Here is a 6,329-nt window from a genome sequence, read left to right as displayed (position 1 = left end):
TAATAGCTATTGATGTCCCTGAAGAACTTCTTCTTTTTGTGAGCATCATATTCCTTAGGAATTTCCCCGCAAACCATGTAGTTCACGTAATCAGAGTACCAAGGTAGTTTAGCTGACTCAATTGCCATGAACTCGATCAGCCGTGTCGACTCGGGGATCGAGTGAGCTATCATGTGCCCGATCGTGTGGCTCATATCTTCCAAGAAGTCGATGTGCATTTGTCTCTCTTCGGGCACTGAGTCATCTATTGGAAGTGGGTCCTCAATTCTCATTCTAGAAAAATGGTCTTCCACTCCGTTCTCGATTCCCTTCTTATCCAGAATCTCTATGTCGAATTCTTGCAGAAGGAGTATCCATCTGAGGAGCCTGGGTTTGGTGTCCTTTTTGAGTAAATGTTCCTCAGGGTAGCATGATCCGTGTAAACAATCACTTTCGATACCACCAAGTAACTCTGGAATTTCTCGAACGCAAAAACCACAGCAAGGAGTTCCTTCTCAGTTGTCGCATACCTTGTCTGGGTATCGTCCATGGTTTTGCTGGCATAATAGATCACATGGAGTTTTTTTTATCTATCCTTTGGCCTAGTACCGCCCCCACAGCGTAATCTGATGCGTCACACATGATTTCGAAAGGATAGTCCCAATTAGGTGCCCGAACTATTGGTGCACTCACCAAAGCTTCCTTTATCTTGTTGAAGGCATCCAAGCAATTCTTGTCAACAATAAATTCTGCTTCTTTGCAAAGGAGTCGTGTTAACGGTCGGGCTATATTGGAGAAGTCTTTAATAAATCGCCTGTAGAACCCTGCGTGACCTAGGAAACTTCTGACGTCTTTCACTGATTTAAGAGGTTGTAATTGAACCATCACTTATATCTTAGCCTTGTCAACCTCTATCCCCTTTTCTGAGATCTTCTGGCCTAGGACTATCCCTTCTTGAACCATAAAGTGGCACTTTTCCCAATTTAACACTAAGTTGGTTTCTTCGCATCTTTTGAGCACATTACAGAGGTTTGAGAGAAAGGATGAGAAAGAGGCTCCATAAACTGAAAAGTCATCCATGAAAACCTCCACCATTTCTTCTATTAAATCTAAGAACATAGACGTCATGCATCTTTGGAAAGTTGCGAGAGCATTGCACAAACCGAAGGGCATCCACTTATAAGCAAAGGTACCATAAGGGCAGGTGAAAGTCGTTTTCTCCTGGTCAGCAGGGTGTATTAGGATTTGGAAAAATCCACTATACCCGTCAAGGAAACAGTAGTATGGGTGGTTAGCGAGCCTTTCCAGCATCTGGTTGATGAAAGGGATAGGGAAGTGATCTTTCCTAGAGGCCGCGTTAAGCTTCCTATAGTCAATACACATACGATGGCCTGTTATTGTCCTCGTGGGATTTAGCTCATCTCTTTCGTTTTGGACGACGGTGATTCCTCCTTTCTTCGGAACGTAGTGCACTGGGGACACCCAAGTGCTGTCAGAGATGGGGTAAATGACTCCAACATCAAACAACTTCAGAATTTCCTTCTTCACCACTTCCTTCAGGTTTGGGTTTAGCCGACGCTGAGGTTCTACACTGGAATATGATTCATCTTCTAGGTTTATTCGGTGGGTGCAGAGATCAGGGGATATACCCTTGATGTCGTCCAAAGTGTAGTCTATTGCCCCTTTATAATTTCTTAACTGAGTACAGAGCAACTTCAGCTCTTTTTCAGACAGGCTAGAATTGACGATAACCAGATAAGTTGAGTTAGGTCCCAAGAAAGCGTACCATAGCCCAGACGGGAGAAGTTTGAGTTATACTTTAGGCGCCTTTAACTCGGACCAATCATCGGTGGCTTGTAGGTGTGGCTCGGAGTGGTGCTCGTTCACCTTGCTCGGTATATTGGTCGTGTTAGTGATCGGGCTGGTGATCGGGTGGTCTAGTGTTGAGCAGCTGCACGACATGATGCAGGAGGTAACAACCGAGTCGCTCCGGCTTTGGCTGTCGAGCATCGTCCTCTTCGTTTCAGCTTCCCCATGTCTTCACTTAATTCTGGTTCGATGACTTCCCGATAGGTATCAAGCAATTCCTTATAGATCTCCGTTTCTTGGTGTATGAACCCCTCCTCGCTATCTTCTGTTAGCGCTGTTTGTAAGAAATTTCCGATTGTTACTTCCTGAAACGTCTCCTCATGCAGTTTTTCTAGTTCCTCTATCCAGAAGGTTTGGCCCGCGATTGTGGGCTTTTTCATACTTTCCCGAATATCAAACTGCATAGTAAGGTCTTCCCCGAGCTTCAGATCAATCTTCCCGTTCCTCACATCTATCATTGCTCCTGTGGTGGCTAAAAATGGTCGTCCTAATATAAGTGGATCCCTTGGTTCTACATCCATTTCCAAAACCACGAAGTCGGTTGGTACGTCTACTGATCCTACATTGACCGGCAAGTCTTCCAACACTCCACTTGGCAATCTTGTAGTTCGATCTGCTAGAACTAGTTGTATGTCGGTGGGTTTGAATTTCTCAAACCCAAGGTGTTTGGCTACAGTCAAAGGCATTAAGCTGACTGATGCCCCCAAATCGTAGAGACATCTTCCGAACTTCAAAGGGCCAATCGAGCAAGGTAATGTGAACGACCCCAGATCGCTCAGTTTTTAGATGAAACAGTTCTTTGGATTATACAATACAAGAAATCGGGGTTTTAACAGCGTGTAAAAAACGCTATTCATAAGTTTGACAGAGTTATAACAAACGCTATGACATCGCCCACGACGCAGAGTTTGTTTTTTTTAACAGCGCCTGTTGCATATGTTATTATACTGAAATTCTCTATAGCAGTTATATTATCTAGTACGGGTTTTTTTGTAACAGTATCCTATTCTATTATAGCATTGAGAAAATGCAATTGATTACCAAATTTGATCGTATTTTAAATTTGGCAGTATCCTATTTTGTAGCACTATCCTATTTTGTTGTATATGTTTTTATGCTTTTTTATGAAATTGTAATTTCGGAATAATTATTAGAAATATAAGGGGGTTATTGGTTTGAGAGTTAAATAGAATTTTAATGACTTTAAAAGTTATGTAAAATATGTTGTTATTCAATCAAGACATTTTAAAACTCTTTTAAAATTTGGTGTTATTAGTTGTGGATTTATAAAAAGTAATCTAAAATCTTGATAAATCTAGTGTTATTGGATTAAAAGTTTTATAAAGTCATTAAAAGTTTTATGTTATTCAAACAAAACAAAAGAATCTTGGATTGTTAATAAATTCAAATATTATGTTATTGGTTTAAGATTTTATATCATTTTCTTCATAAAAAAAGTCATGAAAACTCTCTCATCAAATAGAGAGATTTGTGAATCATAATCCATGACTTTTTGGTGTTCTTTTGCTCAATGGCCTCAGCTTCGATGGCTTTTCTTCTCCGCATCCCACACTCCTCTCCGCTGCCCCAGAACAAAGGTGCTACAAAAAAATCCAAGTTTGATTGGCATATTGGAAAACAAAAAAAACGACTTTGATCATAGAAGAACACGAGCAACATCACTTGCTTCGCAGATGAGAACATGTTTTCCTCCATTCAGATTATAAGCAAACTCGTGTTCGGCCTTTTCATATTCATCCTTCACATATAAAGCAGTTGCCTCTGCTTTTTTAGCATCTACAAAGGCGACACAACGTCCCCCGAAACCTGCACCATTGAACCGAGCACCATATACAGTAACTCATTTTTTTTTTGTTTGACATCCTACACCAAAACTCAATTAAGGGGGAGTGTTAAACATAATTGAGTTTTGTATAACATAAAGTTACGTACGTTAAGAGTCATGATTTATATGTTGTGTCTTATGAAGAGTCATGTCTTTTCTTATTACACAACACAATGTTTCACTCGTAAAAATACAGATCAAGTCTCTATTTCCTGCAATACAAAAGTCTGTAATACAATTCAGTTTCTCATATCAATAAAGTTGTGTGTTTGATTAAAGAGAGAATCGTTTATTATTATGTTCTTTATTCTATCTCTCATACTCTGTTTTTTTTTTTGTTGTTGATAAAAGCCAAAACCAACGAGTATGACTTTGGCGTTAGGGTTCTGGAGATTTTAACCTCCCACCATGTCTTCCTTGGTCTCTTTCTCTTTATATTTTTTTTCTATTTTTTGACAAAAGAGTTGAATAATCAAGAGAATATTGTCCAATATTCTTTGAGAAAATTTGCAAAATTTTATGAAAGATTTTACAAGATTAGGAAATACAAATCAGCAAGATTTTAAAAAACTTTCTAAACAATCTGTTAGAATCTTTTATTTTGCAAGATTATACTTTTATTTAAAGTCATTAAATTCTCATTGAATCCCAAACCAATACCTCTCCCTAAGATTTCATTAATGGGATTTAGGGATTCACTTTTTACACTAAGAAGAGGCCTGTCAGCCCAACAAAAAGATAATTCGAAACCCAACATATACAACATGAAATCTTCTTATTACAGGAGACCAAATTCTAAAGTCTAAAAAATGTCATTAAAATCCCCAAGTTTATGTTTTCGTTGATTTTAATCACGAAGTATGTGTTTGGAGGAATAAAACACTAACTATATGTTGACTTCAAAATAAATCCCAAACTTTCGTTGACTTAGTCATTTGAGGCACCACGTTAAGTGGTCAAACAGAGCAATTAAACGGAGTTAATTATCCGTTAATTATTTCTGTTGACAACAAAACGACGCCAGTTTATTTATCTTGAAACGAGGTTAATGCCCTCTACAATTGTGAGCTTACCATCTACACACGGTTCATCACATCCAGTTTCTCAAAGAGAATCCATGCCACCTACACATGGTTCATCACAGCCAGCTACACAAGGAGGATCACTACCAACTTTACAAGGAGGATCACTACCAGCTTCCCAAAGAGGACCACAACCATCCTCACAAAGGAAGAAGAGACAAAGGAAGCAATCAACACAGGAGAGGGCATCAACAAAACGGGGTTAATGCCCTCTACAGTTGGGAGCTTACCATCTACACACGGTTCATCACAGCCAGTTTCTCAAGGAGAATCCATGCCACCTACACAAGGTTCATCATAGCAAGCTACACAAGGAGGAACACTACCAGCTTCACAAGGAGGATCACTACCAGCTTCCCAAAGAGGACCACAACCATCCTCACAAAGGAAGAAATCAGCATAGGAGAGGGCATCAACATCAACACAGTGGGAACCTCCTCAAGCTCCACAGCGTAAACAAGGACTAGGAGGCTGGAGATCATGGTTTGAATGCTCAAGCTATAATGTATGACATGACATGGTGTAGTTTTTTTTTGTTGTGTTTGGTCAATGACCTTTCATGTTTGTTGCGGTCTAACATGGATTTGTACTCTTTTGTTGTCAAAACGATTAGTTCTCTTTTGTTGTATGCCTACTTTAATATTTAAGACTTAAGACTTCCATTCACAAATTAACCACCAACATACGAACACGAGCATTTGTCATCAACACCAACAAGAGCATTTTTCATTAACGAACAAGAGGAAGATGCATTACACACACTAATAACCAAGAGCAAACGAACCAAAGTTTGTTTGCTTTGCTTTAACAACCACTAGGTAAGCAATGCCAACTAAGACAAAACAAAGATAAACGAAACACACTTTCAACCACTTAGTAAACTGCGGATTTCCATTTTGCTCCACAATGCTTCTTCCTTCAAGTCTTGTAAAGCACCAATCAAATCATTAACCTCCGTTTTTGTTTTCACAATCTCATTGGCCATAATTCCTAGTTTTGGTAATGCATCTTGAACTTCTTCATACACAGCATCCTCCACCCACTTAAACAAGTGACTCAGTTGCAAAAACAAACACCATTACTTACCATTGCATAGATAACCAACATTGAATTTCTTAGTGACTGCTTACATCTCTTTTATTTGTGCACGAGCTTGGATCCCTTTTTGTTATACACCTGAAGAACGGCCGACCAGGATTCTCTTTAGTTCTTGATATAAAGATCATTACACCAGCTCCACAAACACACTTTGATGGCACTGCACAATCGAACGAAGCTACCACCGATGTCTTTGAGCTAGAACTCACCTCGTCAACTCGAAGAAGAAGAGAGAAATCGAATAAGAGAGATAAATTGAACAATTGGGATAAATTGAAGTTGGGGGAAATGAGAAATTAGTTTTTGTCAATTGGGGGAAATGAGAAATCGATTCTCAATTTAGGGGTTTTAGAGATATAAAACCGGTGTGTTTTGTTATAAACGGTAATCGTTAACGGATAATCAACCCTGTTTAATTGCCCCGTTTGACCACTTAACGTGGTGCTTCAAATGGC

The 6,329-nt window shown here is 39.2% G+C and overlaps 1 long non-coding RNA gene across 1 annotated transcript; it reads right to left on the bottom strand.

The window, feature by feature from the left end:
- LOC109128839 lies at positions 3,642-3,955 on the bottom strand. The gene is made up of 2 exons (XR_002035140.1): positions 3,802-3,955; positions 3,642-3,675 (listed from the first exon to the last, which is right to left on the bottom strand). It is a non-coding gene; the product is annotated as an uncharacterized LOC109128839 (long non-coding RNA).

This window comes from Camelina sativa, chromosome 14, assembly GCF_000633955.1.
Source record: "Camelina sativa cultivar DH55 chromosome 14, Cs, whole genome shotgun sequence".
NCBI lineage: Eukaryota > Viridiplantae > Streptophyta > Magnoliopsida > Brassicales > Brassicaceae > Camelina > Camelina sativa.
The sequence above is the reverse complement of the archived record's forward strand: the minus strand, read 5'-3'. Positions and strand labels throughout refer to the sequence as shown.